The following is a 24773-nucleotide window of genomic DNA, read 5'->3' as shown; positions in this document are numbered from 1 at the left end:
TTTAAAAAATTAAATTTATTTATTTAATTTTTGGCTGTGTTGGGTCTGTTGCTGCATGCGGGCTTTCTCTAGTTGCAGCAAGTGGGGGCTACTCTTCATTGCAGTGTGTGGGCTTCTCATTGCAGTGGCTTCTCGTTGCAGAGCGTGGGCTCTAGGTGCGCGGGCTTCAGTAGTTGTGGCACGAGGGCTCAGTAGTTGTGGCTCGCGGGCTGTAGAGCGCAGGTTTAATAGTTGTGCCTTGCAGGCTCTAGAGCACAGGCTGAGTAGTTGTGGTTCATGGGCTTAGTTGCTCCGCAGCATGTGGGGTCTTCCCAGACCAGGGCTCGAACCCGTGTCCCCTGCATTGGCAGGCAGATTCTTAACCACTGAGCCACCAGGGAAGCCCTGAATTTACAGATTTTTAAGATTGTAACCTTAATTTATTTTAACTTAAACACAGTCTAATAAAAAACCTTTCCTATCCATTTTTGTGCTGGAGTAATACTTTATGAACTGATGTGACAAGAGTTGCAAAAGTTGCTGTCTTAGCGTTTCCCGTATGAATACACTGTCATTTGTTTCTTTGCTTCATACTGACCCTTGGGCCTGGAATGTCCTTCCCCTTTTCCTTTTAGCTCACTGGTTCCTTTCTATCTTTTAAGAAACATTGCTTTTTCTAGGATTCTGTCCCTGTCTTTACTTACCTGAGGCTGGTAAGTTATCATAAAGCCATGCACATCGTTATTTCTCAGTGTTTTCATAAAGCCGTGAGCATAGTTATTTCCTTTATCACATTTTTCATAATTATTTTTTTCTAGCTTTGCATCCCCTAATTAGTCTGTGAGCTCTTTGATACTAGAGACTTTATCGTGCTCTGGTTTAACAATCTAACCCAACACAGTGTCTGGCACATAGATTGTTGCAGACTTTTCAGGTGGCTATAACAAAATACCACAGACTGGGCAGCTTATAAACAACAGAAATTTATCTTTTATAGTTCTGGAGGCTGGAAGTCTGAGATCAGGGTGCAACGTGGGCAGGTGAGGGCCCTCTTTCAGGTCACTGATTTCTTGTATCCTCATATGATGGGGGAAGTGAGCTAGCTTTCTGGAGGCTCTTTTATAAGGGCCCTAATCCCATTCCTAACAACTTTCCAAAGGCCCTACCTCCTAATACCATCATCTTAGGTGTTAGATCTTCAACATAGAATTTTGGGAGACACAGACATTCTGAACAGAGCATAGATCATGCTCAGTATATGTCCATAAATGGATGAATAAAAATTAAGGATTAAGATTGGATCCAATTCTTTGTGCAGAGGATAGAGCCTCAAAGAAGGTGTAGTCCAGAAGGGAGAATACAATTCAGCAATGATTACTTTTTCCCTTGTGATAATGTTTGAAGTTATGAAATATAGGGGCAATAATGAAATGAAAGTTGATTAGGGAAGAGCATGCAGTTTAGGCCAGAAAATTGAACTGACAGTGAATTCAGATTATGGTTATGGGGACCAATTGAGAAGCATTCTTGAATGATTATGAAGAATTTGCAAGGAGTGTACAGAGTAAAGAATGATGAAATTTAATTGAAAATAACTTGTTGAAACTTTATAATAATTGGGAAAATAGACACGAAGGTGTTGGAAAATTCATTCTAATGCTGTAAATTATTGATGAATTATCACTGCTAGCATATGCTCAAAATAGATTTATGTTGTCAATTTTTAAAAGCCCTTGGATAATTTAGATTAATATAATTCACTTAAACTCTATATAAAGTATTAATAAGTGACATTACCCACCACCTTAAGACCTGCTCCATGTCATGGACTGTGCTGCATATTTTTGTATGCATTATCTTTAATACTTAATCCAGTGCAATTGTTCACATTTTACAGATGAGAAAACAGAGGGTTAGAGAGTTCATTCCACTTGTCTTTGATCACACAATTCATTAAATACCAGATCTGGCATTAAATCCATTCCATTTGAATTGAAAGTTTGTGCCTCATTACACTACACTGTAATATACGCCAATGAGTCTCTGAAGTACGTATACATTTTCAGCATGAGTTTAAAGTGTCAGGCATAAGTGTATATAATTTAGTTATCTTTTATGTGGTCACTCATTCATTCATTTATTCATTCATCAAACATTTATTGTCTATGCACCGAGCAAGGTACTGCATATAAAACACATTTGCATGCGCTTTTGGAATTTATAGTGGAAGAGAAAGGCATTTAGAAATATAAATAACTATGTAATAACAATCTTGATAAATGCTATGAAGAAAAATACGGTGCCTTTTGTTAAGTAGATTACAGAGCAGGGTTCACATGTACTTACTTTCCTGTGGGCAAATGTAATTAGATTTACAATATAGCTTACTGTAACTCAAGAAGATGCTTAAAATAGCTCTAGATAAGTGGTACCACACCAGTGTAATCAAGCCGAACAGTTTGAAAACATTGCTCTTCCAGCAGTCTTTCGACAGTACAAAGGGAATTTTGGTGAATTGAAGAAAATTGTAATGTTGTACCTAACAGGTTTTGAAACTTTACCAAATGTCATGTCTGTATTTCAGCTTTGGAAGGTGACTTTGGAACTATCTCTACAATGACCTACATCTGTTCACAAAAGATAATAAATATCCATGAAGATGATTATTGCACTGCCCTTTAGAGAACAGTGTCTATCCTGCTGCAACTCTGTGTATGTGGGAGATTTTGAACTAGACATATTGAGAGAGTATTCGATAAGTTTGAGTATTTGGCTTCCTGTATTGCTAATATTTGGCATAAAATCTAAACAGCAGTAAAACAGGAGAATTTATATCATTTAAGACCTAATAAAGCTGAATGGCCAAACTAAAACAAACAACCAAAAACATTTTTAAAAGGCAAACAAAGCAAGGCAAAACAACGTGAAACTTAACCAGATGTTAATAGCAACTTAGGTCCTGCCTTTATTGTAGTTCAAAGGTTATGACAGCCTAAATTTCGGTTTCAGAAGTTACCTTAGGCCTGTGTTATAATGATGTTATAAGTAACTGGCACTTAAGGAATTTGTGAAAATTGCAGAAAAAGCAAAGTCAGTGATCTGTTTTTTTTTTCTTCTCACCACCAAATGTGTGTTGTAGTTTGACTTTTCTTTCTGCCTTCTCCATTCAAAATCTGTTCATAAACGGATGGAAAACTGGTAATTTCCTGACAGTTGGAGGTACTTCTGTAATTATCTGTAAATCTGAAAGGCTTGAGACTCTATTTATTAGCTGTCAGGGAGCCATTGAAATGCTTTTCATGAATTAAGTGGAAATGTATGTTAAAGATAGAAGTTAAGCAAGAAATCCGATACCATAATTGAAACTCATTGTTGTCTATCAACTCTAGGTATTGTAAGGCTTCCCTATTATCACCTTTCCTGAGAGTTCCGTATCCTATCGGTACTTCTCAGTATCCTCTCCCTTGTCTTTCTTTCCTCCTCTCACAAAAGAGGAATTGTTAAGTTGGGTCTTGAGGAATAAATAGGAGCTTTGCTAACAGAAAAGTGAGAAAAGGATTCCTTGATAGGCACTGACTTCTACCAAGGCAGTAAAAACATGAAGGTTTGAAACAGCATGGGTTAAGCTGAAAACTGAATTAATTCAGTGTTGTTAGAACATATAGTGCAAGGGAAGAAGTGACAGTAGAGGAGAACGATGGGGGAAGGGGTCAAAACAGATGGCAAAACCGTCCAAGATCAAGAAGAACTTATCATATATTAGGTGAGGGCCTATTTGGTGACCAGGAAGGGGCTTACCTCTACTACTAGGGCAGGAGGGAATGAATGAAGGATTAATAGAGATACAGAAATGTGCACAGATAAGAACACATTTGTGAGATTTCATGCCTGGTCTGATGGTTTTCATTTTCTTTGCAAATAAGAAGCCTGGTCAACCACAGGTGATGACAGAGTGGTTAGGAAACTTGAGGAGAGAGGAAGCTGTTTAGAACTGTATTGGAAAGGAGAGGAAAGTACCAAGAGGTGTGAAGAAAGCTTACTGGAGAGGCACTGAGAGTCCTGCTAAAACTGAAATCTATGAATGTGTATTGGCATCCATCTGTGCAGTTAATTTATTTTTTTAAAGCTCTACTTAGTACTGTAATTGTAGGGCCCATTTTGAGTTTGGAAGTTTCAGGTTCCTTGTTGCCAGAAGACAAAGTTGACTTGAGAACATTGATGATTATAGATGATAGATGATAGACTATAGATGATATTAATATTTATTGAGTGCTTAATGTGCTAGGAATTGTGTTTAGTACATTATGGACATTGCCACATTTATTCCCCTCTTTCCTATGAAGTATAAGTATTATTCCCATTATAAAAAACAAACTGAGAATCCTGTTAAATAATTTTCCCAAGATATTTTACCAATGAGAAGCAGAACTAGGATTTGAATGAAGATCAACAGTGCAGCTGAGTAGAAAAAAAAATTGAGGTTAAAAAGCACTAATAGCTTGGGAGAAGATGTAAGTGTCAAAACAGTGGAAAATTTCAAGGAAATTCCAGGACAGAATTGATGGAAATAGGTTTTTAGTGTTGTATAAAAGATGGGAAGCTAATTGGGAATTGGAATGTCAATGTTTAAGACTCCAGTAGTAGAAGCATTCAGAGTGTCTATTAGCTTCAAGTTGGAAGTGAGTTACTGAAAGGAGAGTAGAAGTGGAGGTTGTGGATTCTCTGGCTAGGTTATTGATCACAGTGCATGATTATTGATCATCAGTATTGATTATGGTGAGACTTTGGAGTGAAGAGAAATGGATTTTGAAGAAATGATCTGAAGGATGATAAGTCCTAGTTTTCAGGATGATATAACTTGATGAAATGAACTTAAATGAAGAAAGATTTCTTTGTATGAGTTGAAAAAGTAATGACAATAAGATGCAGAGTGGACCTAGGATTATGGTGAGCCTCTGTTCTGGACCTAATGATATGGAATTAGCATGTATTCAAGAGGGCTCAGTCTAAGTCAGGTCTTCAAGGAGAAAAGATCGTGGAGAGAATGCAATGTCTAGGTTAGGAATAAGGAAATTTATTTGAAAAAATGGGAGCTCTAGAGGATACAGTGAAAAATATTGGGAAGGATATCAAGAGGGGTGGGGTAGGGTGGAGAGTATGAACCAATAGGAAAAAATACACAGTGTAGTTGTGTGAGTATGAGACTGAGAAAGAGGATTAGTGATTGGAGGAAACAGTTAATTTAGGACCTGAGAGTATGAGAGACAGAGGCATCAGTGGAATTTGATGGCTTCAAATTTGTAAATGGAGCTTATGTTTAAAGGTGTTTCGCTATTTTGATTCCAAATAGTGCCATGATTTGACTTCAGCCACATTAATATTTGAGCTGAGTGTGGCACTGTCCAGAGTTCTGTAGGTGTTGAGCTGATGGAGGTATCTTGCTGGTCAATCGTTCAATATAAGATCTGGATTAAAAATAGCTGGATTTATGCTTCTGGTTCTGTCACTTGCTTAATAATAATTTACTTAAAAAATCTAATATTGATAGTAGTACATATTACATAGGCATATTTTTCTAATATTTCACTTATTCAAAGCATCACACTGTATTAATATTTAGTGTTTAGGATTGTATATCATCACCTTTTGATTATTAGGACAGGTTTCCACTTAATGATATTAATTTCTATTGCTATATTTAAAAACAACAGTCTTACCTAAGCATTTGAATAACTGTAACACAAATTAAGAAATATAAATGGGGTCTGTAGATTTACTTTTTCCAAAATGTATGGAAAAGAAAGGTGGCTTATAGAAAATAAAGGAGATAGATACAACATCATCAAGTGGATTTTCTCCAAAAATTCATCAGATTTTAGCACTGGAAGTGTTTTTACACATCACATAGTCCATCCACTCATCAATGCAAGCATTCAAGGTCTTTTTTTTTTTTAAAACATCTTTACTGGAGTATAATTGTTTTACAATGGAGTGCTAATTTCTCCTGTATAACAAAGTGAATCAGCTATACACCCCCATATCTCCTCTCTCTTGCATCTCCCTCCCACCCTCCCTATCCCACCCCTCTAGGTGGTCACAAAGCACCATGCTGATCTCCCTGTGCTACGCGGCTGCTTCCCACTAGCTATCTGTTTTACATTTGGTAGTGTATACATGTCCATGCCACTCTCTCACTTCATCTCAGGGTCTTTTTATGAAAGATATATCTTCTAACTGTATGGTAGTTGTGGAAATAGTGAGCAAAATTGAGGTTGGAATGTTGGCTCCTGCCCCTAAAATTGTGTAACCCTGAAAACTTGGCTTCTCCAAGCCTAGTGTTCCCTGTTCTATAAAATGGGAATGCTAGTATTATCAAAGAGTAATTGAGAGGATTGCAGCAGCCCATTTAACTTTTAGACACCTCTAGCTATCAGAGGTTACATTTACATGGAACAAAACTCTGTCTCTGTAGTTTTCTAACATATTTGCTGTACTTCAGCGTCCTGGAATTGCATTAGGAAGCTGAAAAATCATCTTAACACTAAGTTTCACACAGAGTTTAATTTTTGATATTTATGCAGCAATCTGGGCTTTGACAATTCAATAATAACAGTGGTTTATTCTCCCCAAAGATAAATATTGAACACCCAACATATATCAGGCAATGCTATGTGGAAGCCCCCCCAGGCAAAATCAGTCATCAGAGGAGTCACGTATATCCCAGGAACCATCTGCTTTCATGTCCCTGCTGTGCTCAGGTGCAGGCTGGGAGCAGCCTGTGGGAAGTGTGGATTCTGTGCAAATCCAGCAAAGGGTTTCAGAGCTCAGCAGATTGTGCCCTTGGTCACTTACACTCCATCTAGCTGGAGGTCTTGGAAGCACCTTGTTCAGGACACCACATCATATGTGTCCACCCTAGTTATATGTAAAAATAATATTGCTAAAGGGTCTGGTGTACACTTTGTTTCACAGAATAAAAGATAAACGTAAATTTGGCTGTAGGGAAGACAGCAGCTAATAGGAGCTCCGATACCTTTTGCTTTCTTCACATTTCCCCATGCCAGCCCCTTCATAGCCACCTCCACATGCATCATAAAAGTATGGTGACACCAACAAGACAAAATGATTAATTAAGACATGCTTTTGCAATGTGGTTTGGCTTCAACCTTCTTCATGGTTAATTTTCAATACAATACTTAAAGAAATTATATTTGTTTTCAATACTGATCAATCTTCTTTCATTTTTGACTTCTCAATTATCAGGCTGGTGATTTACATCTCCATAACAAAGATACATGAGCAAGAATTTGCATCAATATTTTTGCTAAAGTTCTGCAATCACAAATTTCTGTTCTTCTGTCTCCTCACTTTATGTTTATTTTAAGATGGTTTAAGTCATTACCTTGAATTATGTAATTTTGTTGTACTTGTTTACAGATTTTAGGTTATACTACTTATTAAGGAGTGCAATAGAATTTCTTGAAGTCGGCCATGACAATGGCTACTTACAGTAGCTGTAGATAGTATTTCTGTAGTTGTATATTACAAGGCTTTGGAGAATCTGCCTCCTGTGACTTTCAAAGATCACCCTTTGAATAAGAAGGACTTATTCTTTAGCTTTGTCCTAATGCCTTCACATTCTACAACCTTGGGTCAGTCAGCCCCTTGTCAGCTGATGTGATTTTACATTTTTGCTTTGATCATTAATCACTCGCTTTAAGTTCTCCTTTTGTACTGTTTGCTATTTGCTTCCAAAACAAACATGCTTTCTGTGCTTGTGAGGAAAGGAAAGGAGAAAGAGAATTAAAAGAAAATAGTAGGTGGGTTCTCAGTTATTTTTTGCTTTATTGCTAATGCTAACTACTATCATAAAGTTTGGAATTATGTTGAAGTATTCGTGAATAATTCATTCAAGGAACTTTTTCTTAAGCCCTAATGAACACTGAATATTTCCAAATATGATTGGATGATGCTATTAAGTTAAAGGGGAAAACTCTCTCCTAGGAGAGTAGCTTTATCTGCTGTTTCTTCTGAAAATTTGAATGTGGATTTGCATAGTACTAATTATTCTTTTTAGCTCTACTATGTTTTCTAAAATATCTTCTTATTTTTGGAGGGCTTTTTGTCCATTTTGTCAAATATATGAATAAATTTACCTATTTTAACTAATGTAATTTTTAATTTTTATCACTCGGTAGTAACCAACCATGTGTAAACATGAATGATATATTTTCCTCCTCTACATCACACTTCTTAGCCCCTTTAATAAGAACCTTTATAAAAATAAGATCATGAACCCTGGGTAATGTATTTTAGTTGCAACAAAAATTTCTAAGTTAATTAATTATGAGATGACTGTACACCAGACATAGAACTTCATGACACCATGAAGTATTAAAATACTGAAATAGCTGCTGGTTCTTTCTAAAAAGTATGGCCATTTAAATCACCTAAATAATGGCCTCTGAAGTTACAGAATTAAAAAATTATATTTTTTCTACCTGATAATTGGATAAGAGATTGGAAATTAATATAACCTTCCAGGAGCTGAGAGATTCCTGTTTTTTTTTTTTACTTCCTTTTCTTGTTTGTATTGTTTTTCACTATAATGGATCAAGGAATTTCTTTTAGCTTCTGGACTTTTCTAGAAGTGCGCTAAGTTTTGGGTATTTTATAGTAAGGGACCTATAACACAAATTGTTTTTTTCAATAAGTAAAAGCCTTTGTCAGACTTCTCTGTGATTTAGCCATGCATGTTTCAGAAGGTCACATGTACTAACTTTTGTACAAGGTGAAGTTTACTCAGAAGGTCAAAAGGCATGCCAAAACAAATAGAAAGCATTTTATTTCATTTTAGCTACATCTCTTTAAAAAAAAAAAGTGTTTATTTAATGGATATGATCACATGACTGTCAAATTAGTCCTTTCTTCTTTTTTTTTTTTTAACACATATCAGCTCACAAGCACGTACCTTTTAAGGTTTGTGGCCTGTTTCTGTTTAAAAAAAAAATAATAGTAAAAGTACACAATAAAGCAAATGAGAAAACTTTTGCTGCCCTATTTTCACAACAAAATACTGTAAATTAAGATAATTCTGGTACTCTGATGTTCTAGAGTCAAATCAGGGAATTTCTAAACTCAAACTGTTAAAATAAGTTTACAGTTAAGATACAAAGGAAAGAAAGAAAACTTCCTCATCTCATTATTCTCAAATGTTAGTAACATTATTTTATCTCACATGAGAATCAAAATATGAGAGAGGTTGCTTTTGGGGCATGGGGTAAATAACGTAATTATGCAGACAAAAGTGAATTACTCAAATAATACCAATATATCATCGTAACTACACATGAAATGAATTCAAAATTATGTATTTCAGTGGTAGTCACTGAAGCAAAAAATTAAGTGTAGTAAGATGCTATGTCCTTAAACATGTTAACTTTATTATATAAATTTTACTTATTGTGGTGTAGTAATACCAGTAATTTTGTAAAATATATTTTAATATTGATTCTAAATTCAAATAAATTTAATTGTCACTACAAGGAAGTTCTTCACATATATTATAGAACTGACAAATTTTCATGAGATATTTACTAAATGAGACAGTTATATGTGCATAGTCTGCTTTTTATAGTCTTGGAAATTCCACAGTAAGCAGATTGACTGCCAGTCTGAAATTCCTTCCGTTTTAGACTACAATGACAAAGTTCTCCGGTCAAACAAGGTAACATTGCAAGTGCTATCTCAGTGACATTGTATTATCTCTGTTCTCTCCTCTTAGTCTTTGCTCCTGTGAAATATATTTCAATAGTCTTTGCACTACACCATACTCTGTAAAACAATCTGATTTCTCTGGATCATATCTAAAAGTTGATTAATTATATTGGTTAATAATAAGACAAATAGGACTTATGTACGTAAATATAAGTCTCATATTTTTCAAGTCAGGAATAAGCAAGGATCTAATATTTATTCATCTATATAAACTAATATTTTTCACTGTTTCAAGTACCAACTATTAATAATAATAATAGTTCTTATTATATTCTTCTTTTTCTTCTTCTTATTTTGTTGCCAAACACTATGCTAGTATTTTACAAAATATTAACTGACTTAATTTAGTAGTCATGATTCTGAGTTAAATACTACTACATCCCCTTTTTTTTCCAGGTAAGGGGATTGGACAGAGAAGTCAAAAACTTGTCTTAAGGTCTATATAATCAAAGAACGTACAAAGAATTGATGGTCAAATTTTGACGATCTTTTACAAATTTTTCTGATTTATTGTTGGAGCTTAATAATCTTACTGAAATTCTCTTCAGTTTTCAAATTAATGCATTTAATGTAAATAGCCTTAATGTACTTATGTAAAAATTTCAAGTTATTGATTTATAAACATACACATACACACACATTTATTTATTATCCTACCAAAAGTGGAAAGAAAAGTCTCGCAAAAGTTAAAGACAAGTTATTGTTTGTTTTGAAGTCCCAAATACTTTGGGCTGAAGTGAATCTCTTTGATGTTTCCACAGGAATTCCTCTACACTTTGGGAAATATGACTTAGGACAGAAAATATAAAGGCAGGCACAAATAAAGGCAGTCAGTCACCATAGTTATGACGGGTTAGTGGTGATATGAAGTAATTTAACTAAACAGTCTGTCCATATCTAAAGAGGGCCTTGAAATAAAACCTTGGAGATTTAGAAAAGGCAAACAGCAATTTCAGCCAGTGCAATAGAAAGCTACATGCTATCAAGTCTTTCAGAGATGGAGTTGGATACTTTTTCATTTTTCTTTTTATCATGCATCTCGATATTTAGGTGATTATTCTTTCATTCTTTTAGGAGTCACTCTTAAGATGTGATGCTTTCCTGTGAAACCTTAGACACAGGAATCTTGGAAACCAAAGGACTCTAGGACTCTGTGCCAATAGAGCTGCTTTGTGAGTACCCTCAGTGTATAATAACGTTTTCTTCTATCTGAGTCATTCTAAGTCATGCTGCTGTGGAACTGGTGGATCTTAATGTGAACGGGAATGTTAGCTTGGCTGGTGTTTAAATCCATTTTCAAAACTAGAACAGATTTTAAAGTTGGCACTTTTAGCTTTTAGTCCTTCTGTGAGTCTATATTCTGTGTGATCTTGGTCAAGAGATTAAGCTTCAGTTTCTCTGTATATAAAATAGAGCTAAATATACAGACTTCCTTCACTGAAAGGATATTATAAAGGTAGTAAATGATAAATTTCAATAATAATAATTATATTATGTTATTATTACTAATATGAATGCAGGTTTTAAAATAAAGGTGGAGGCTTTAGGTATATACTTTTATTATTATCTTTGTCATTTGCACCCTTTAAAAAATAACTATAGTTTGAACAAAAATGCTTATGTTGGGAGTTCTCATATTCATATTTTATTTATATTGATACATAGTTTTTATTACTCACAAAGATTTAATTTAACTTGACCCTCAAAACAATCCTGGTGTAAAGAAGGTCAGGGAATATTATCCCCACTGTGCAGATGAGAAAACTGACCCTCAGCACTGTCAGTGTCTTGTTCAAAACTGTATAACTAGTAACAGAGAGAATTTGAAGTCAGATGTTCTTATAACCAGTCTATGCTCTTTTCAAAAACTATATTTAATTGGCCAACTTTCCTTTTTGCATTTGGATTGCTACATACTTTATATTATAAGAGTATTGTGATAAATTTACAAAGTTGTATCACCTGTTTGTCAAGAACAGTTCCTAGACCAACTGTATGGTTATATTCTGCCTTCATTCTCACGTTCATGAACACATCTTCGTATGTCCAGGTGGTAGGCAGAATAGTGGCTCCCCACATCCTAACCCCTTCACTCTGTGAATGTTATGTTGCATGGCAAGGGAGAAGTAAGGCTGCTATTCAGATGACCTTGTGATTATCCTTGATTGTATGTATGGGCCCAATGTAATCACCAGGGGCCTGAGAAATGAGAGAAATAGCAGCATGAAAAGGATTCAGCCCAGTGTTGGTGGTTTGAAGATGGAGGAATGCAGCCACAGTCAAGGAATGTGGGTGGCTTTTAGGAACTAGAAAAGGCAAGGAAACAGATTGTTCCTTTGGCCTCCCACTAACACCCTGATTTTAACCCAGTGAGATTTCTGACCTCCAGAACTATGAGATAATAAATTTGCATTGTTTTAAGCCAGTAAATTTGTGGTAGTTTATTACAGCTGTGATAAGAAGCTAATAATACAACCTGACACTGTGAGATTAGGTGACGAAGCTTGAGAGTAGAGTGGTTTATGCCAGGGTGACTGAAGTCAGTCATGGGGGGATTTGCCTCTTTGGTGTGTTCATTTTTTTTGTCCCATGCTAAGCATATAACTGTTGAAGTAGGTTGTGATATGTCATATGGTTCCTTTTGGATACATGGTTTACTAAGGGAACTGACTTGTCCTTGCCTATTCCTTATTAGTTAAGAGCACAGACTATGGATCCTGAGTATATGAGTTCACATCCTGGCTCTGATTCTTACTACAGGCATACTTTGTTTTACTGCATTTTACTTTATTGAGAATCCCAGATATTGCATTTTTTTTTCAAATTGAAGATTTGTGGCAACCCTGCATCAAGCAAGCCTAGGTACCATTTTTCCAAAAGCATTTGCTCACTTTGTAACTCTGTGTCACATATTGGTAGTTTTTGTAATATTTCAAACTCTTCATCAGTAAAATGATTACAACTCACTAAAGGCTCAGATGATGATCAGAATTTTTTAGCAATGAAGGTTTTTAATTAAGGTAGGTACATTTTTTTAGACATAATGCTATTATTGCACACTTAATGGACTACAGTATAGTGTAAACATAACTTTTATGTGTGCCAGGACACCAAAAAATTTATGTAACTTGCTTCATTTTGATATTCGCTTTATTATGGTGGTCTGGAACTGAATCTGCAATATTGCTGAGGTATGCCTGTAATTATGATCTGCCAGAGCATTTGACTTTTCATCTGTGAAACAAAGACTTTAAAGCATCTTTTTCATAGGGCTGTTGTGAGAATGAACTGTGTTAATTTATGTTATGTACTTAGAACAGTACTTGGCACATAGTAGGAGCTATATAAATATTAGCTATTGTTATTATTATTACTTTTATTCCTTAAATACTGTATTCTCTAGAGTCACAGTCTTTGTTTTCATGGATAGACAGGAGAGTGTCCAAAATCTTGGGGGGAATGCTTTTGGGGTAGAAGCATTTTAATGAAACTAAATTCTGTCAATTTCATAATTTATTATCTAATATACTTTTTAAAAATTATATATATTTGATAATTAACATTTAATATATTTAAAAATAACATATATTTTACTTTTCTTTTTTTAATTGAGGTATAGTTGATGTATAATATTATATAAGTTTAAATGTACAAAATAGTGATTAACAATTTTTAAAAGTTATATACTCCATTTATCATTATTATAAAGTAGATTAAAATCTTTTACTTTTAAATAATTCCCTTCCTTGTCTGCTCTCATTATCACAAACATGTAGATGGGGCAAATTCTGCATACTCTATAATAATTCACGTCATTTGTCTTTCTATTTTAGACTTTACTGTGAGTCTTTAGGTTTGTTTTGATGTCACTGTTTAAGCATGCAAATTTCTTGGTGCTAGGAAAAGTATGCATCACCCTGTAAAAAAAGGTCTTAGATTTAAAAAAAAAATACTTTGCAAGTGAGAAAAACCTAGTCTGAATTTTCAGACATTCTATGAAGAGAGGAGCCTCTGAACTGGGTGAATAGAAATTGCTACTTCATTCACTGTGTCTGGCAGGGGTGTGGTGGATCTTCTAAAGGCCTGGTAGGAGCATATATTTGATTAACTTTTTAGACTGTGGGCACAGTAGCTATATTGCAAGGCACAATATATTAATTAATTCAGCCAACATATGTTACACACCTCCCAATGTCAACAGATAAATGATGTCTGTTCAAGGCTTTCTCAGGACAGTGGGGAAGAACCGATGATCCCTGAAATAGCATCGATTCTAGTAGTAGTAGTAGAGTTAGGCAGGGATGCAGGATCTGCTTATTCCATCTACCACCCTACACACGGAGGCCAGTAGCAGCATGCCATGATTTCTTACATAGTTTTTAATCATGCATTGTTCTTATGGAATAGCTTGTCTCTGCCTGTTTTCTGACTCCCTAGGTTTTCTCTGGTAATTGGATACTTAAAAACTATATCACAGACCTATTGAATATAGGTTTAAAAACACACCAATAATCACATTGTGTGCTTTTAATTAAATGTTATTTCTATTTTCCCTCAAATTTATTTGGCATCTTTGTGGTGTCCTTTAGTCTGTTTCTTCAACTTCTAATTTGCAGCCTCACTCCTCCTACGCTTCACTAATTGGCATCTCATTTGCCTGCATATAGTTAAAAATCACAGAAAATTGCGAGGGGCTTTCCCCAAGGCACTTAACTATGTGGAAATATATAGATCTTTGTGTGACCTCAGAAACTTTTGAACACTGAACATACAAAGGATATCACTCTTTCTTAACTCTGCTTTCATTTGAATCCGAGATTTGACAGAAGGGTAGCAGAAAAAAAAGAGAAATTATTTGAATAAAAAAAGTCACTGGAATGAGTTAGTGGAAGGTTTCAAGAAAATTACATACCAAATACCTTGTCATGTCTTCTTCACCTCTATATGCCTTTCTACCTTGAAATCACATCAAGAAATCAGTAGGGAGGTAAGCGGAGCACACTCCACAGTATTCTCCCATTAAAACTAATGCCACTTATTCACTCACTGTGTCCTCATTTCTTTTACATAGACTGTGGATTCTGGGGGTTGATGTTAATGCTGAGAGCAAATATTCAGGCTGAATTGGCATATATTTTTGGCCGTCTCTTTAACCCAATTTTTAAATTAAATATTTAGTCTTCACCATTCATGTTATACTCCAGAAATAATGAATTGAGAATTCCTGTTAAGAGTAAATCACTCACCTTTGCTAATGTATCCATGAAAAATGTGGTTAATAATGAGTACATTGGTTTCAGATACAGGGAATATTTCTAAGATATTAAATTCTGATAATCAAATCCTAACATTGCTTAACAGCTTTATGATGTTATGGCAGATGCCCTGAGCAGATAATTTTATGATTATGGTTCTTATCTATAATATGCGAATGTATGTAGAGATGAGTTAAATCACACAAGATTCTACAGTATATGACAACTCTCATAATACGTTATATCTCTATTTTAGGTTTAATAATTAGGCCTTGTTAACTGTGTATGAATCTATTTTCCATCATGGAAGAGTGACTATTTGAGAAAAGAGAACCTGTTTTATTTATCTTGGCATTCCTACTATTCATAACATAATACCTTTTGTATGCTAACTGCTTACTAAACGTTGGTTAAATTGATTAATTAACACAAGGGAAAAATAAATTGGGCTATCCCTTTGACTCATTCATTTAATTATTAAAATTGATGCTAACCTGGAGAATGTGGCTTGGCTATGTGGTCAAATGGACTTTCTAATTGAACTTTTCTCCAAAATTTAGGCTTTCCCTTTGTAGGAGCACAGCCTACCCTAGTATATACATGGTATAAACCAGACCAGAATGCAGCTCCTCTGTAGGAAGGCACATAGGGAAAAGAGAGTGCCCAGAAATGTCTGTCCTAAGCTTGCATAGTTTGTTTTTTTTCTTTTTCCAAATTCAGCAATCAGATTTGGAACAGACTGAAGTGTTATTTTACCAGAAGTGTCTCTGTAAGGAAACATGAAGCCAGTAGGTAGGTGAGAAGCCTGAGACTCAGAGGGGTTAGGTACTTTGTTCAAGTTCAGAAGTCAAGTGTAGGTCTGAACCTAAGCTTTGTAACACTAAATCAAATACTTAAAAAAAAAAAAAGAATCCTTTAGAATAGGGTGAAGGACAGCAAGGAGTTATGCTGCACCACAGTAGGAAATAGCTGGTTCCCCAGGGGGAGGAAGCCTAATGAGTAGGCTGGGGCTCACCACAGGGCCAAACAAAGGCAAAGAAGGTCCATGTGCTCTGTCTGTTGCTGAGGAGGACACCAAGAGAGTCGAGCCCACACAGGGAAACCAGAGACAAATAAAATAATTGAAGCCATAGGATTTTCATCAAGCCCTAGGGTGTGGTGGTGACTCCTATAAACTTTACCTTTGTCATATGACTTTACATTACTTTTCTTTTTTTCCAGCTCTACTGAGATGTACTAATTGACCTAAAACATTGTGTAACTTTAAGGTGTACAATGTAATGATTTGATACACGTATATATTGTGAAATTATTGTCATAATAAGGTTAGTTAACACATCCACCACCTCACATAATTATCATTTTGTTGTTCATATGGTGAGAACATTAAAGCTCTACTCACCCAGCACTTTCAAGAATACAATATGGTATTCTTAACTATAGTCACCATGCTGTACTTATTCACCAGAGCTTATTCATCTTATAACTGAAAGTTTGTATTCTTTGACCACCATCTCCTCATTTTCCCTAGCCCTCGCCCCTGGCAACCACCATCCTTTCTATGAGTTTGAATACACATATATGTGACATCACATTGTATTTGACTTTTTCTGTCTGACTTATTTCACTTAGCATATTGCCTTCAAGGTCCATCTATGTTGTCACAAAAGGCAGAATTTCAGTCTTTTTTACGGCTGAATAGTATCTAATGTACACATATAATATATATACCACATTTTCTTTATCCATTCACTTCTATATCTTGGCTGGTTTGAATAATGCTGCAGTGAACTTGGGTGTGCAGATATCTCTTCCAGATAGTAATTTCATATTCTCGGGATGTACACCTAGAAGTGGGACTGCTGTATCATACAGTAGTTCTATTTCTAATTTTTTGAGGAACCTCCATATTGTTCTCCATAGCAGCTACACGAATTTACATTTCCACCAACAGTGTGCGAGGACTCCCTTTTTCCAGCATTTGTTATCTCTGGTCTTTTTGATAATAGCTGTTCTACTTTTTAAATTTATATGTCATGGCATCAACAATTGAAGATTTTATACTTTCATTTAAAGTAACTTTAACATGTTTAGAAGTTTTTGTTAACTTTTACTAAGGATATAAACTTATTTTGAGGTGTGGAAAAATCTCATACCTGGTGTGATGTGACTGGGCCAGTAGATGTAATGTTGCCTTAAGCTCTATTTACTCATATCTTATATTAATGTCTAATGCCTTTGTAGCATTTTTTTTAAACCAGGAGAAATAATGGCTTCTAATTTACTAATGGCAGTGAAAAGCCAAAACACATTAAAACTTCCATGTTAGTATTACTGACTATAGTAATAGATGGAAACTACACACTTGATCATATTATCTTATAACATATCCCCCAGGTATACTTGTGTGTGTGTGTGTGTGTGTGTGTGCATGCGTGCGTGCACAAAGATGGCTGTGGGGTATGAGGGTTGGAAAGCAGCAGTGAGGAGTTATTGACCACTGTGTCATGGTCTGAACTTGTACTAACTGTCCAATTTAGGCAAAGATACAGAGGCTTTACTCAAGTAGAGAAATCGGATGCTGGTATAACAATTGGAAAGCTACCAAAATTAATTGAAATAAAATGGTACCTGTGGGAAAGAAGGGAAGGAGATAGATTTGAGTCCTTGTGGAAGTAGACTCTACCAGGATTGGTAAATTGATTTGATGTTAGAGAAGGGGAGACAGTATTGGTGATTCTGACTTTGAGCTGAGTCACTGGCAGATGCTGCTGCGTTTACTAGAAAGCTGTGAGGCCATGTGCATGCTGAGGGCAATGGCAGAGAGCTAAGAGGAGTCAGAGGTTCTGAGCTAGAAGGGTATTTCCAAAGTACTCTCCTCTCTGAATGTGTTTCCTGTATTGGCTGCATATAGTAAGATCTATTAATTGGGTAACAGTCAAAGAAGGAAGGGTCTTAAATGTTCCTTATACTCAAATCATGCTTCCAATAATTCTTTTCTATTAGTGAGCCACTGTCATCAGCAAAAAGAGGGAAATCTGTTGAAATGGTAGAATATCTCTATATTATATGTTCAGGACCTCTTTGATCCCATTATATTTTCCTGGGGTATTTTGAAACCATAAAGGAATTATTTGATGCAAGCAAATTTAACTAAAGACTTATTTTCCTTTTATGCTTATCAAGGTTAAAAAAAAAAAAGGATTTCTTTTTACATTATAACTCCAAAGGATAATTAACTCAGAATAAATTTGGGTTGTTTTCTTCTATTATATGCTGATTTCAAACTCCATTATAATTTTAGAATTCAGAAAATAATGGGATCACAGTCAATTATGCTAAATGAATGTTAAGATTACAGTACTCTTTCCAGGAAAAGAATAGTAAAAAAAATTATCCAAATGAGAATAGCAATCCATTAAAAGATTCCCATTGTGTTTTTGAGGTGTTTGATTAGTCTTTTGACTAGTTCACTGCTTTTCCTCACCCAAATATCTATATCTGAGCTTTCCGCCTTGCAGAATTTCTTGCAATTTTTATTCAGATGAAAAACTTGGGTTTTCCCCACGAACTCAGTTTTCACTCCTTAGTCATGATGCGAAAAACATCAAAATCTCACAAGGGAAATGTGCGAATGCTGCATAGAACTTGGGAATAATGTTATAAACAAATTCATTGCCAGGAACTCATTGTCATATTTCAAAGACAGAATTAATAACCTGTTCCAAGAGCACACATGCTGTTTATCAAGGTTTTCCTCTGAGACCATTTCCTCTCTCTCTCTCTCATCCCCGAATTATTGAAGAATTTTGGAAACTGGAATTAAAAAAAAAAACTCACATTACCACATTCTTGGAATTACTTTGAGAATTTGTAACCTTGGCAAAGGTTAGTCACCTTCAGCCATTTTCTCCTCCGGGCTCATGGTGTACAAGTCTGTTTTGTATTTGGCTTTTCTTTCTCAAAGGTTTATGTAATAAACATCACTGTCTTTGAATAGTAATTTCTTAAGAATTTAATATTGCTGTAACAATAAGCAAAATCATACAAAATAAGTACGAAATGTATTGTTCACACTCCTGCCAATTCTAATTTTTTTACATCTTACGTTATCAGGTTATTTTCTTGATAATGTAATTTTTACATATCAATCTTAGAATATATCTTTCTATTTCTCTTTTTATTTAACTTTAGAACTTTTTGTAATAATACTAAGTAAAAATATTAATCACACAAATGAGAGCTTTTTAAATTTAGCATTCTTGGTATAATTAATGGCCTGTTTGCTTAATAAAGTTAATAATCATTTATTTGCATAGAATTAAGTCTTATTTTCATTTGGCTTTATATAAAAGTAGTTGATGAAGCAAATGACTAATGAAATGTTATTCTACCACCTTTTTTGAAAAATAAAACTACTTGAGGTATATCTACAGAGTACAGAGTGAAGTTATTATTAATTGATTAGTCACCTATGCTGCATCAGGTAATTTTATCCCAAATAAATGTATTGAACACTTCCTAGCTACTAAGCACTTTGCTGTGTTGGGACAAAGGTATTTGAAGAGTTCTCAGTAAAGACGTCGTCTGCTTTTGATTGCTATATGTACTATATAATTGTGAAATCCACATTACAGTTTATTTAGTGTGTTAAAACTTCAGTGTATGTCTAATTTTGTACAAGGCAAAATTTCCTAATGCTTTTATTTTGTTTCATTATATTTTTTGAACTTAAGGTTTTAATAGAAGACATAAAAATATCACGTCTTATTTTTAAAGGCATTTGCATTATTTAGCTAAATAAATTAGAGGAAATGTCCAGAGATTATTTGTTACTACCTGGTTATTGTCATCATTATATATGTACATTTAGAAATGCAGCCTATTAAAATCTTTGGGAATCATATTTTACAAGTCATTGCTTATTGCCTAAGTCTAAATAATGGCATCTTTCATGTAGGAAATCAAATTCTCCTCATCCATTGACCATAGAAAGGCTGACCTGCTGTTCAATGGAGAGGAACATGGACCTTGGGCCCACATAACCAAAATTGGAATCCAGGACCCAATGTTTACTAACTATCTGACCTAAGTAACCAAACTCTGAGCCTCCGTGTCCTCATACTTTAAATATGTATCATAATGTCTATCTTATATGGTTTAAAGAATGAGGTCATGGATGTAAATTGTTTGGTACAATAACCTACATAGAATATGGAAAACACCCACTAAACGATAGCTCTTCATTTCTCCAGAACTTACTGTAAGTTCTTCAAATCCAAAAATGGCAACACTGACCCACCATAAGATTCCCCAGTTCCTGTTTTTTTTAAAAAAATTATTAATTTATTTTTTTTTGGCTATGATGGGTCTTCGTTGCTGCGTGCGGGCCTTCTCTAGTTGCGGCGAGTGGGGCTACTCTTTGTTGCAGTGTACGGGCTTCTCTCTCTGGTGGCTTCTCTTTGTTGTGGAGCACGGGCTCAGTAGTTGTGGCTTGTGGGCTCTAGAGCACAGGCTTAGTAGTTGTGGTGCACAGGCTTAGTTGCTCTGTGGTATGTGGGATCTTCCTGTACCAGGGCTTGAACCCGTGTCCCCTGCATTGGCAGGCGGATTCTTGACCACTGCACCACCAGGGAAGTCCACCCAATCACAGTCTTAGGGGAGGATCCTTTGTGACAGAGGGCAGACATTTACAGAATGGCTGGCCAAGTAAGGCATGTAGTGTATGATTAGGCAACAAAATGAAATTATCTGCCTCTCAAGGGATTTAACACATGACCTGGGCCTCTTTATTACTGTTCATAACTGATCAAGTTATCTAGTCAGACTAGGTGAAGATTCACTGACAGTTTAATTTATATATTATATTACTTTTGCAATGTGTTCTATTCATGATATTAAACCACATCATGGTACATACATTTGAAAATGTGGTTATATAAACGTCAGAGAAAGAGAATCAGAAGGTTAAATTTAGCAGAAATTTAATAAGATTAAATTTAGCCAAATTGCGAGACTTAGTTACCTTCTTTGACCCAGAATATAATTTAAGCCAAGTTAACTTTATACTATAAAAAGTATGGATTAATGGTTCATGTCAAAGCAAGACCTTCAAGAAGAGATAGAGCTACCTTTCCCCTAATTTGAGAAAAGAAAGAGGGGAGGGCAGAGCAGAGAGTCTCTTGAGATATGTGTGCAAGTTTGCTTCCAGCCAGAAGTTAATGATCAGTTGCCTCTGTTCTCAGCTCTGAGCCCTGAGAAGTGGCAAACTCATGTTCTCTCTCTATTCAGGTAACTTTTAAATTATACAGCTTGTACCCATGTTAAGCTACACTTTATTTCTTTTTTTGAATTTTATTTTATTTTATTTTTTTAATACAGCAGGTTCTTATTAGTTTCTATTTTATACATATTAGTGTATATTTGTCAATCCCAATCTCCCAATTCATCCCACCACCGCCCCCACCCCCCTTTCACCCCTAGGTGTCCATACGTTTGTTCTCTATATCTGTGTCTCAATTTCTGCCCTGCAAACTGGTTCATCTGTACCATTTTTCTAGATTCCACATATATGCATTAATATATGATGAATTATGGTTTTCTCAGGGTATATGACCAGTAGCAGGATTGCTGGGTCATATGGTGATTCTATTTTTAGTTTTTTAAGGAACCTCCATAGTGTTCTCCACAGTGGCTGTATCAATTTACATTCTGACCAACAGTGCAATAAACTAATAAGAACCTGCTATATAAAAAAAATTAAATTAAATTAAAAAAAAAACCCAGTGCATGATGGCTCTCTTTTCTCCACACCCTCTCCAGCATCTGTTGTTTGTAGATTTTCTGATGACGCCCATTCTAACTGGTGTGAGGTGATACCTCATTGTACTTCTGATTTGCATTTCTCTAATAATTAGTGATGTTGAGCAGCTTTTCATGTGCCCCTTGGCCACCTGTATGTCTAAATAGAAATGTCTATTTAGGTCTGCCCAGTTTTTGATTGGGTTGTTTGTTTTTTTAATATTGGCTGCATGTGCTGTTTATATATTTTAGAGATTAATCCTTTGTCCATTGATTCATTTGCAAATATTTTCTCCCATTCTGAGGGTTATCTTTTCATCTTGACTGTAGTTTCCTTTGCTGTGCAAAAGCTTTTAAGTTTCATTAGGTCCCATTTGTTTATTTTTGTTTCTATTTCCATTACTCTAGGAGGTGGATCAAAAAAGATCTTGCTGTGATTTATGTCAAAGTGTATTCTTCCTATGTTTTCCTCTAAGAGTTTTATATAGTGTCTGGTCTTACATTTAGGTCTGTAATCCATTTTGAGTTTATTTTTGTGTATGGTGTTAGGGAGTGTTCTAATTTCATTCTTTTACATCTAGCTGTCCAGTGTTCCCAGCACCACTTAAAGAGGCTCTCTTTCACCATTGTACATCCTTGCCTCCTTTGTCATAGATTAGTTGACCATAGGTGTGTGGGTTTATCTCTGGGCTTTCGATCCTGTTCCATTGATCTATATTTCTGTTTTTGTGTCAGTACCATATTGTCCTGATTACTGTAGCTTTGTAGTATAGTCTGAAGTCAGGGAGTCTGATTCCTCCAGCTCCGTTTTTTCCCTCAAGATTGCTTTTTGGCTATTCGGGGTCTTATGTGTCTCCATACAAATTTTAAGATTTTTTTGTTCTAGTTCTGTAAAAAACGCCATTGGTAATTTGATAAGGATTGCATTGAATCTGTAGATTGCTTTGGGTAGTATAGTCATGTTCACAGTATTGATTCTTCCAAGCAAAGAACATGATATACCTCTTCATCTGTTTGTGTCATCTTTGATTTCTTTCATCAATGTCTTATAGTTTTATGAGTACAGGTCTTTTACCTACTTCAGTAGGTTTATTCCTAGGTATTTTATTCTTTTTGTTGCAGTCATGAATGGGATTGTTTCCTTCATTTCTCTTCCTGATCTTTTGTTATTAGTGTATAGGAATGCAAGAGATTTCTGTGCATTAACTTTATATCTATATTCATCATGCTATTGGCCTGTAATTTTCTTTTTTGGTAGTGTCTTTGTCTGGTTTTGGTATCAGGGTGATGGTGGCTTCGTAGAATGAGTTTGGAAATGTTCCTTCCTCTGCAATTTTTTGGAAGAGGTTGAGAAGGATGGGTATTAGCTCTTCTCTAAATGTTTGATAGAATTCACCTGTGAAGCCATCTGGTCCTAGACTTTTGTTTGTTGGAAGATTTTTAATCACAGTTTCAATTTCATTACTTGTGATTGGTCTGTTCATATTTTCTATTTCTTCCTGGTTCAGTCTTGGACAGTTACACCTTTCTAAGAATTTGTCCATTTCTTCCAGGTTGTCCACTTTATTGGCATAGAGTTGCTGGTAGTAGTGTCTTATGATGCTTTGTATTTCTGCAGTGTCCATTGTAACTTCTTTTCAATTCTAATTTTATTGATTTGAGTCCTCTCCCTCTTTTTCATGATGAGTCTGGCTAAAGGTTTATCAAATTTGTTTATCTTCTCAAAGAACCAGCTTTTAGTTTTATTGATCTTTGCTATTGTTTCCTTCATTCCTTTTTCATTTATTTCTTATCTTTATGATTTCTTTCCTTCTGCTAACTTTGGGGTTTTTCTGTTCTTCTTTCTCTAATTGCTTTAGGTATAAGGTTAGGTTGTTTATTTGAGATTTTTCTTGTTTCTTGAGGTAGGCTTGTATAGCTATAAACTTCCCTCTTAGAATGGCTTTTGCTGTATCCCATAGGTTTTTGGTTGTTGTGTTTTCATTGTCATTTGTTTCTAGGTATTTTTTTATTTCCTCTTTGATTTCTTCAGTGATCTCTTGATTACTTAGTAATGTATTGTTTAGCCTCCATGTGTTTGTGTTTTTTATGTTTTTTTCCCCTGTAACTTATTTCTAATCCCATAGCATTGTGGTCAGAAAAGATGCTTGATATAATTTCAATTTTCTTAAATTTATCGATTTGTGACCCAAAATGTGATCTATCCTGGAGAATGTTCCATGTGCACTTGAGAAGAAAGTGTAATCTGCTGTTTTTGGATGGAATGCCCTATAAATATCAATTAAATCTATCTGGTCTGTTGTGTCATGAAAGCTTGTGTTTATTACTTTTCTGTTTGGATGATCTGTCCATTGGTGTAAGTGAGGTGTTAAAGTCCCCCACTATTATTGTGTTACTGTCAATTTCCTCTTTTATAGCTGTTAGCAGTTGCCTTATGTATTGAGGTGCTCCTATGTTGGGAGCATATATATTTATAATTGTTATATATTCTTCTTGGATTGATCCCTGGATCATTATGTAGTGTCTTTCCTTGTCTTTTGCAACATTCTTTATTTTAAAGTCTATTTTCTCTGAGTATTCCTACTCCAGCTTTCTTTTGATCTCCATCTACATGGAATATCTTTGTCCATCCCTTCACTTTCAGTCTGTGTGTGTCCCTAGGTGTGAAGTGGGTCTCTTGTAGACAGCATATATATGGGTCTTGTTTTTGTATCCATTCAGCAAGCCTGGGTCTTTTGGTTGGTGCATTTAATCCATTCACGTTTAAGGTAATTATCAATATGTATGTTTGTATTACCATTTTCTTAATTGTTATGGGTTTGTTTTTGTAGGTCCTGTTCTCTTGTGCTTCCCACTTAGAGAAGTTCCTTTAGCATTTGTTGTAGAGCTGGTTTGGTGGTGCTGAATTCTCTTACCTTTTGCTTGTCTGTAAAGCTTTCGATTTCTCCATTGAATCTGAAT

At 35.2% G+C, this 24773-nt stretch overlaps 1 protein-coding gene across 8 annotated transcripts in view; it reads left to right on the top strand.

The window, feature by feature from the left end:
* SLC16A7 (solute carrier family 16 member 7) overlaps positions 1 to 24773 on the top strand; it is a 178026-nt gene that overhangs the window by 47099 nt on the left and 106154 nt on the right. For 5 of the 8 annotated variants that reach the window (XM_081249824.1, XM_081249825.1, XM_081249821.1 and 2 more), the window contains one exon: positions 10831 to 10928. The exons of 2 other annotated variants lie outside the window; for them this stretch is intronic. The gene's annotated coding sequence lies outside the window, so the exon portion shown is untranslated. Of the gene's footprint in view, positions 1 to 2563; positions 2692 to 10830; positions 10929 to 24773 lie in introns of all 8 variants that reach the window. One more of the 8 variants, XM_081249823.1, reaches the window with a different exon arrangement.

This window comes from Mesoplodon bidens (genome assembly GCF_964165515.1).
Source record: "Mesoplodon bidens genome assembly, chromosome: 11".
NCBI classification, from domain to species: Eukaryota; Metazoa; Chordata; class Mammalia; order Artiodactyla; family Ziphiidae; genus Mesoplodon; species Mesoplodon bidens.
Note: the sequence above shows the minus strand (reverse complement) of the source record. Positions and strands in the feature narration are given on the sequence as shown.